This window comes from Arachis ipaensis, chromosome B4, assembly GCF_059453495.1.
Source record: "Arachis ipaensis isolate K30076 ecotype BB chromosome B4, ASM5945349v1, whole genome shotgun sequence".
NCBI lineage: Eukaryota > Viridiplantae > Streptophyta > Magnoliopsida > Fabales > Fabaceae > Arachis > Arachis ipaensis.
The window spans coordinates 88,463,970-88,473,996 of record NC_142439.1 but is presented as its reverse complement, the minus strand read 5'-3'; the positions used below and the strand labels follow the sequence as shown (position 1 = coordinate 88,473,996).

The following is a 10,027-nucleotide window of genomic DNA, read 5'->3' as shown; positions in this document are numbered from 1 at the left end:
GAGAAGAAGTGAGTGGAGGTAGGTGGGGATCCTGTGGGGTCCACAGATCCTGAGTGGATCCTGTGGGGTCCACAGATCCTGAGTGGATCCTGTGGGGTCCACAGATCCTGAGGTGTTCAAGGAATTACATCCCTGCACCCATTAGGCATGTAAAAATGCCTTTGTACCCAACTCTGGGCGTTCAGCGCCAGGTTGGTGGCCATTTTGGGCGTTCAACGCCCATTTGTGTGCCATTTCTGGCGTTGAACGCCAGAACCATGCCTGTTCTGGCGTTCAGCGCCCAGAAGCTGCCCATTTTGGGCGTTCAGCGCCAGAACCATGCTCTGTTCTGGCGCTGAACGCCAGACAGATGCTCCTCCAGGGTGTGATTTTTCTTCTGCTGTTTTTGATTCCGTTTTCAATTTTTCTATTTATTTTGTGACTCCACATGATCATTAACCTAAGAAAACATAAAAATAAGAATTAGATAAACATTGGGTTGCCTCCCAACAAGCGCTTCTTTAATGTCAATAGCTTGACAGTGGGCTCTCATGGAGCCTCACAGATGTGCAGAGCTTTGTTGAAACTCTCCAACACCAAACTTAGAGTTTGGTTGTGGGGGCTCTGGTTGACTCTGCTTGGAGAGAAGATTTTCCTGCTTCCTCTCCATGGTTGCAGAGGGAGATCCTTGAGTTTTGAATACAAGGGAGTTCTCATTCCATTGAAGGACTATTTCACCTCTGTCAACATCAATCACAGCTCTTGCTGTGGCCAGGAAAGGTCTTCCTAGGATGATGGATTCATCCTCTTCCTTTCCAGTATCCAGGACTATGAAATCAGTAGGTACGTAAAGGCCCTCAACCTTTACTAATACATCTTCTACTTGTCCATAAGCCTGTCTTCTTGAGCTGTCTGCCATCTCTAGTGAGATTTTAGCAGCTTGCACCCCATAGATTCCCAGTTTCTCTATTACAGAGAGGGGCATGAGGTTTATTCCTGAACCAAGGTCACAAAGAGCCTTAAAGATCATGGTGCCTATGGTACAGGGTATTATGAACTTTCCAGGATCCTGTCTCTTCTGAGGCAATGTCAGTTGATCCAGATCACTTAGTTCATTGATGAACAAGGGAGGTTCAATTTCCCAAGCATCAATGCCAAACAATTTGGCATTCAGCTTCATGATTGCACCAAGAAACTTGGCAGTTTGCTCTTCAGTGACATCCTCATTCTCTTCAGAAGAGGAATACTCATCAGAGCTCATGAAGGGCATAAGGAGGTTCAATGGAATCTCTATGGTCTCTAGATGAGCCTCAGAGTCCTTTGGTTCCTCAGAGGGAAGCTCCTTATTGATCACTGGATGTCCCAGGAGGTCCTCCTCCTTGGGATTCACGTCCTCTCCTCTCCTCAGAGGTTTGGCCATGGCGCTTATGTCAATGGCCTTGCACTCTCCTTTTGGGTTCTCTTCTGTATTGCTTGGGAGAGTACTAGGAGGGATTTCAGTGATCCTTTTACTCAGCTGGCCCACTTGTGCTTCCAAATTTCTAATGGAAGACCTTGTTTCATTCATGAAACTTACAGTGGCCTTAGATAGATCAGAGACTAGATTTGCTAAATTAGAAGCATTTTGTTCAGAGTTCTCTGTCTGTTGCTGAGTTGATGATGGAAAAGGTTTGCTATTGCTAAACCTGTTTCTTCCACCACTATTAAAGCCTTGTTGGGGCTTTTGATCCTTCCATGAGAAATTTGGATGATTTCTCCATGTTGAGTTATAGGTGTTTCCATAAGGTTCACCTAAGTAGTTCACCTCTGCTATTGCAGGGTTCTCAGGATCATAGGCTTCTTCTTCAGAAGATGCCTCTTGAGTACTGTTGGATGCAGCTTGCATTCCATGCAGACTCTGAGAAATCATATTGACTTACTGAGTCAATATTTTGTTCTGAGCCAATATGGCATTCAGAGTATCAACTTCAAGAACTCCCTTCTTCATAGGCGTCCCATTGCTCACAGGATTCCTTTCAGAAGTGTACATGAACTGGTTATTAGCAACCATGTCAATGAGTTCTTGAGCTTCTGCAGGCGTTTTCTTTAGGTGAATGGATCCACCTGCAGAGGTATCCAATGACATCTTAGATAACTCAGACAGACCATCATAGAATATATCCAGGATGGTCCATTCTGAGAGCATGTCAGAAGGACACTTTTTGGTCAACTGTTTGTATCTTTCCCAAGCTTCATAGAGGGATTCGCCTTCTTTCTGTCTGAAGGTTTGAACATCAGCTCTAAGCTTGCTCAGCTTTTGAGGAGGAAAGTACTTGGCTAAGAAAGCCGTGACCAGCTTATCCCAAGAGTTCAGGCTGTCTTTGGGTTGAGAATCCAACCATAATCTAGCTCTGTCTCTTACAGCAAAAGGGAAAAGCATGAGCCTGTAGACTTCAGGATCTACTCCATTAGTCTTAACAGTATCACATATCTGCAAGAATTCAGTCAAGAACTGAAAAGGATCTTCAGATGGAAGTCCATGAAACTTGCAGTTCTGCTGCATCAGAGAAACTAATTGAGGTTTCAGCTCAAAGTTGTTTGCTCCAATGGCAGGAATGGAGATGCTTCTTCCATGTAAATTGGAATTAGGTGCAGTAAAGTCACCAAGCATCTTCCTTATATTATTATTATTTTCGGCTGCCATCTCCTTTTCCTGTTCGAAAATTTCTGAAAGGTTATCTCTGGATTGTTGTATTTTAGCTTCTCTTAATTTTCTCTTCAGAGTCCTTTCAGGTTCTGGATCTGCTTCCACAAGAATGCTCTTATCCTTGCTCCTGCTCATATGACAAAGAAGAAGGCATAGAAAAATAATAATAATAATAGAGATCCTGTATACCACAGTATAGGGATCCCTTTGTGAGTGGAAGAAAAGAGGGGGAGACAAAGAATGTAATATAATGGAAGAAACACAACTGTGAGGATGGAAGAGAGATGAAATGAGATGTTAGGATATGAATGAATAAATAGAATGAGATGGGGGAGGAATAATTTTCGAAAATTATTTTTGAAAAGGAGTTAGTGATTTTTGAAAATAGTTTTTGAAAAATGTTTAGTATTTTTTTTCGAAAATTTTTGAAATCAAAAATAAAAATAAAAATAATTAGTTAATTAAAAAGAAATTTTTGAAAAAGGGGGAGATATTTTCGAAAATTTAGAAAGAGAGAATTAGTTAGGTGGTTTTGAAAAAGTTAAGAAACAAACAAAAAGTTAGTTAGTTAGTTGAAACAAATTTTGAAAACCAATTTTGAAAAGATAAGTAGTTAGGAGGTTAGGAAAGATATTTTGAAAAGATATTTTTGAAAAAGATAAGATAAGAAGATATTTTTTGAAAAGATATGATAAAATTAGTTTTGAAAAAGATTTGATTTTTAAAATCACAATTAATGACTTGATTCATAAGAAATCACAAGATATGATTCTAGAACTTAAAGTTTGAATCTTTCTTAACAAGCAAGTAACAAACTTCAAATTTTTGAATCAAAACATTAATTGATTGGTTATTTTCGAAAATTTTATATAAAAATAAGAAAAAGATTTTTGAAAAATATTTTTGGAATTTTCGAAAATAACTAAGAATTTTGAAAAAGATTTGATTTTTAAAACAGATTTTGAAAAAGATAAGATTTTCAAATTGAAAATTTGATTTGACTCATAAGAAACAACTTGATTTTAAAAATTTTTGAAAAAGTCAACTCAAATTTTCGAATTTGATGAGAGAAAAAGGGAAAGATATTTTTTTGATTTTTGAAATTTTTATGAAAAACATGAAAATTATGCAATGCATGAAATTTTTAGATCAAAACAATGAATGCATGCAAGAATGCTATGAATGTCAAGATGAACACCAAGAACACATTGAATGTCAAGATGAACATCATAGACATAATTTTGAAAAATTTTTAATGCAAAGAAAACATGCAAGACACCAAACTTAGAATTCTTTAATGCTTACGCACTAAGAATTCAAGAATGCATATGATAAACATGAAAAGAGACAAAACAAAAAAATCATCAAGATCAAACAAGAAGACTTACCAAGAACAACTTGAAGATCATGAAGAACACTATGAATGCATGATATTTTCGAAAAATGCTAGATGCATATGCAAGTGACACCAAACTTATGATATGACTCAAGACTCAAACAAGAAACACAAAATATTTTTTTGATTTTTATGATTTTCTAAATTTTTTTTGGATTTTTTCGAAAAATTAATTAAAAAAAAAAATAAGGATTCCAAAATTTTTAATATGAATTCCAGGAATCTTGCATTCTTAGTCTAAAGCTTCAGTCCAGGAATTAGACATGGCTCACTAGCCAGCCAAGCTTTCAAAGAAAGCTCCAGTCCAAAACACTAGACATGGCCAATGGCCAGCCAAGCTTCAGCATGTAACACCAGAGTATATTGCTCTTGATAATAAATTGTTGCTCATCATTTTTCAAGTATGTAACTTGCCTCTGATGGTTTGGAAGCCTTAGTCCAAAAGAATTTAGACATGGCTTTACAGCCAGCCAGGCTTCACATGCTTCATGAAACACTAGAATTCATTCTTAAAAATCTTGAATAAAATTTTTGAAAACATTTTTATTATTATTTTTTTTTTTCGAAAACAGATGATAAAATTTTGAAAGATTTTTTTGAAAAATTTTTGAAAAGAAAATAAAAAGAAAATTAAATCCTGGCACGTGAGCAACTTGGTACGCGTAATCGTGATTACACATTCATAATTTGTCACAACTTCGATACAACTAACCAGCAAGTGCACTGGGTCGTCCAAGTAATACCTTACGTGAGTAAGGGTCGAATCCCACGGAGATTGTTGGTATGAAGCAAGCTATGGTCACCTTGTAAATCTCAGTCAGGCAGATATAAAGTGATAATGGTGTTTTCGAATATTGTATAATAAGATAGGGATAGAGATACTTATGTAAATCATTGGTAGGAATTTCAGATAAGCGAATGGAGATGCTTTTTGTTCCTCTGAACCTCTGCTTTCCTGCTATCTTCATCCAATCTGTCTTACTCCTTTCCATGGCTGGCTGTATGCAAGGGCATCACCGTTGTCAGTGGCTACATCCCCTCCTCTCAGTGAATAATATGCTCACGCACCCTGTCACGGCACGGCTATTCATCTGTCGGTTCTCGATCATGCTGGAATAGGATTCACCCTCCTTTTGCGTCTGTCACTAACGCCCAGCACTCGTGAGTTTGAAGCTCGTCACAGTCATTCAATCATTGACTCCTACTCGGAATACCACAGACAAGGTTTAGACTTTCCGGATTCTCTTGAATGCCACCATCATTCTAGCTTACGCCACGAAGATTCTGGTTAGGAGATCTAAGAGATACTCATTCTAGCTCAATTCATGTAGAACAGAAGTGTTTGTCAGGCACGCGTTCATAGGGGAGATGGTGATGAGCGTCACACATAATCATCACCTTCATAACGTTCTTGGGTGCGAATGGATATCTTAGAAGAGAAAAAAGAAGAATTGAATAGAAAACAGTAGTACTTTGCATTAATCTTTGAGGAACAGCAGAGCTCCACACCTTAATCTATGGAGTGTAGAAACTCTACCGTATGAAAATACATAAGTGAAGGTCCAGGCATGGCCGAGATGGCCAGCCCCCTTAAAACGTGATCTAAGAACAATGCGTTCAAAGATGATCCTAAGATCCTAAGATGATCAAAAGATGCCTAATACAATAGTAAGAGGTCCTATTTATAATAAACTAGCTACTAGGGTTTACATGAGTAAGTAATTGATGCATAAATCCACTTCTGGGGCCCACTTGGTGTGTGTTTGGGCTGAGCTTAAGTGTAGCACGTGCAGAGGCCATTTGTGGAGTTGAACGCCAGTTTCTGTGCCAGTTTGGGCGTTCAACTCTGGTTTTGGATCCTTTTCTGGCGCTGGACGCCAGATTTGGGCAGAAGGCTGGCGTTGAACGCCAGTTTACGTCCTCTATTCTTGGCCAAAGTATGAACTATTATATATTTCTGGAAAGCCCTGGATGTCTACTTTCCAATGCAATTGGAAGCGCGCCATTTCGAGTTCTGTAGCTCCAGAAAATCCACTTTGAGTGCAGGAAGGTCAGAATCCAACAGCATCAGCAGTCCTTTTTCAACCTCTGAATCTGATTTCTGCTCAAGTCCCTCAATTTCAGCCAGAAAATACCTGAAATCACAGAAAAACACACAAACTCATAGTAAAGTCCAGAAATGTGAATTTAACACAAAATCTATTAAAAACATCCCTAAAAGTAACTAGATCCTACTAAAAACATACTAAAAACAATGTCAAAAAGCGTATAAATTATCCGCTCATCACTTTCCTTTCCTCTTCCTAGAGGTTTCTCCGGCCTTAGGTGCCATTAATGATTATGGAAAAATAAAAAACAGAGCTTTTTTTCACACCAAACTTAAAAGGTTTGCTCGTCCTCGACTAAAAGAAGAAAGAAAGGATTAGAGGAAGAAGAGATGGAGGAGATGGAGGTGTGTGAATGATTCGGCCAAGGGGTTTTTTTGGTGGTTATGATGTGTGAAAATGAAGGAGGGTTGTATGATGGTTTTGGAGGAGAAATGGAGGTGATTGGTGGAGATTATTTTGGGGAAGAGTGTTATGGAAAGGTGTGAAAAGGAGAGAGAGTAAGTTGGGGTAGTGTGGATCCTGTGGGGTTCACAGATCCTGAGGTGTCAAGGAATTCTAGTCCCTGCACCTTTCTGGCATTTAAACACCCTTGGACAGCCCTTTCTGGCGTTTAAATGCCAGTCTGCTGCCTTTCCTGGCGTTAAACGCCAGGTTGATGCCCTTTTCTGGCGTTTAACGCCAGCCAGACACCCTTTTCTGGCGTTAAACACCAGTCTGTCTGCCAATTCTGGCGTTTAACTCCTAGAATGCTGCCAGACTGGGCATTAAATGCCCATTCTGCTATCCTTACTGGCGTTTAAATGCCAGTAAGCCTGTCCTCCAGGGTGTGCTATTTTTTATGCTATTTTTTATTCCGCTTTAATTCTGCAGCTGTTTTTGTGACTCCACATGATCATCAACCTAAAGAAAACATAACATGGCAATGGAAAACAAATGTCTATAAAAAATAAATATAATTAAATAACATTGGGTTGCCTCCCAATAAGCGCTTCTTTAATGTCAATAGCTTGACAGTGAGCTCTCAGAGAGCTTCACAAAGACTCAGAGCTTAATAGTGGCCTCCCAACACCAAACTTAGAAGTTGAGTGTGGGGGCTCTGCTTTACTCTGTATTGAGAGAAGCTTTTCATGCTTCCTCTCCATGGTTACAGAGGAAGATCCTTGAGCCTTAAACACAAGGTAGTCCTCATTCAGTTGCAGGACTAACTCTCCTCTGTCCACATCAATCACAGCTCTTGCTGTGGCTAGGAAAGGCCTTCGAAGGATGATGCATTCATCCTCATCCTTCTCAGTGTCTAGGATTATGAAGCCAGCATGGATGTAAAGGCCTTCAACCTTCACTAAGACATCCTCTACAAGTCCATAAGCCTGTTTCATTGATTTGTCTGCTATCTCTAGTGAGATTCTTGCAGCTTGTACCTCAAAGATCCCCAGTTTCTCCATTACAGAGAGTAGTATGAGGTTAATACTTAAACCAAGGTCACACAGAGCCTTCTCAAAGGTCATGGTGCCTATGGTGCAAGGAATTAAGAACCTTCCGGGATCCGATTTCTTCTGAGGTAATTTCTGCTGAACCAAAGCTTTCAGTTCATTGATGAGCATTGGAGGTTCATCCTCCCAAGTCTCATTACCAAATAACTTGGCATTTGTCTTCATGACTTCTCCTAGATACCGAGCAACTTGCTCTTCAACAATTTCTTCATCCTCTTCAGAGGAAAAATACTCATCAGAGCTCATGAATGGCAACAGTAAGTTCAGTGGAATCTTTATTGTCTCTGTATGAGCCTCAGATTCCTTTGGTTCCTCATTAGGAAACTCCTTAGTGGTCAGTGGACGTCCATTGAGGTCTTCCTCACTGGAAATCATTGCCTTTTCCTCCTCTATATGTTCGGCCACTTTGGATATATTGATGGCCTTGCACTCTCTCTTTGGATTCTCTTCTGTATTGCTTGGGAGAGTACTAGGAGGGATTTCAGTAACTCTTTTATACAGCTGACCCACTTGTGCCTCCAAATTTCTGATGGAGGACCTTGTTTTAGTCATGAAACTGGTAGTGGTCTTAGATCGATCAGAGACTATGGTTGCTAAGTCAGAGAGGCTCTGCTTAGAATTCTCTGTATGTTGCTGAGAAGATGATGGAAAAGGCTTGCTATTGCCAAACCTATTTCTCCCACCATTATTATTATTAAAGCCTTGTTGAGGCTTCTATTGATCCTTCCATGAGAAATTTGGATGATTTCTCCATGAAGGATTATAGGTGTTTCCATGGGATTCTCCCATGTAATTCTCCTCTTCCATTGCAAGATTCTCAGGGTTATAAGCTTCTCCTTTAGAGGAGGCTTCTTTAGTACTGCCGGATGCAGCTTGCATTCCAGTCAGATTCTGAGAAATCATATTGACTTGCTGAGTTAATATTTTATTCTGAGCCAATATGGCATTAGAGTATCAATCTCAAGAACTCCTTTCTTCTGAGTCATCCCATTATTCACAGGATTTCTTTCAGAAGTATACATGAACTGGTTATTTGCAACCATTTCAATGAGTTCCTGGGCTTCTGCAGGTGTTTTCTTCAAATGAAGAGACCCACCAGCAGAGTGGTCCAATGACATCTTGGATAATTCAAACAGACCATCATAGAATATACATTCTGAAAGCATGTCAGAAGGACACTTTCTGATCAATTGCTTGTATCTTTCCCAAGCTTCATAGAGGGATTCACCTTCTTTCTGTCTGAAGGTTTGGACTTCCACTTTAAGCTTGATCATCTTTTGAGGTGGAAAGAATTTGGCCAAGAAAGCATTGACCAACTTTTCCCAAGAGTTCAGGCTTTCTCTAGGTTGTGAGTCTAACTATATCCTAGCTCTGTCTCTTACAGCAAAGGGGAAAAGCATAAGTCTGTAGACCTCGGGATCAACCCCATTGGTCTTAACAGTGTCATAGATTTGCAAGAATTCAGCTAAGAACTGATGAGGATCTTCCAATGAAAGTCCATGAAACTTGCAATTCTGCTGCATTAGAGAAACTAATTGAGGCTTAAGCTCAAAGTTGTTTGCTCTAATTGCAGGAATTGAGATGCTTCTTCCATAGAAGTTGGAAGTTGGTGCAATAAAGTCACCAAGCATCTTCCTTGCATCTCTAGCATTGTTGTTGGATTCGGCTGCCATGTCTGCTTCTTTTTTGAAATTTTCTGTAAGGTCCTCTCTGGAGTGTTGTGCTTTAGTTTCTCTTAGCTTCCTCTTCAAAGTCCTTTCAGGTTCAGGATCAGCTTCAACAAGAATGTTCTTATCCTTGTTCCTGCTCATATGAAAATGAAGAAAATAAAGAGAGAATGGGAATCCTCTATGTCACAGTATAGAGATTCCTTTATGTGAGTAGAAGAATAGAAGAATGAGAAGAGAGAGGAGATGAGTAATTTGAACAGAGAGAAGAGAGAGGGTTCGAATTATGAGTAGAAGAGAAGTGTTAGTGATTAAATAAATAAATAAAAAGAGATGAGAGAGAGAGTATTCGAATTTTAAGAAGAGGAAAAAGAAAAATATTTTTATTTTTATTTAATTAATTAAGTTAGTTTTGAAAATATTAAAAGAAATAAAATAAAATTAGAATTTAAAACAATTAGTTAATTAAAAAAATTTTTGAAAAAGTTGTTAGTTGTTTTCGAAAATGAGAAGTGAAAAAGTAGTTAGGTGGTTTTGAAAAAGATAAGAAATAGTAAATTTTTAAAATTAAAACAAACAAATCAAGTAATTAGTTGAAAAAGATTTGAAAGTAAGTTTTGAAAAGATAGGAAGTTAGAAAAAGATTTTGAAATTAAAAATTTAAAAAGATATGATTGATCTTTATTTTGAAAATAATTGAA

At 38.6% G+C, this 10,027-nt stretch overlaps 2 non-coding genes across 2 annotated transcripts; both read left to right on the top strand.

Annotated features, from left to right (window-relative positions):
* Positions 1-2,162: 2,162 nt before the first annotated feature.
* LOC148568282 (small nucleolar RNA R71) lies at positions 2,163-2,266 on the top strand. The gene has a single exon (XR_015882731.1). It is a non-coding gene; the product is annotated as a small nucleolar RNA R71 (small nucleolar RNA).
* A 6,553-nt stretch (positions 2,267-8,819) lies between these two features.
* Positions 8,820-8,927, top strand: LOC148568281 (small nucleolar RNA R71). The gene has a single exon (XR_015882363.1). It is a non-coding gene; the product is annotated as a small nucleolar RNA R71 (small nucleolar RNA).
* Positions 8,928-10,027: the final 1,100 nt, after the last annotated feature.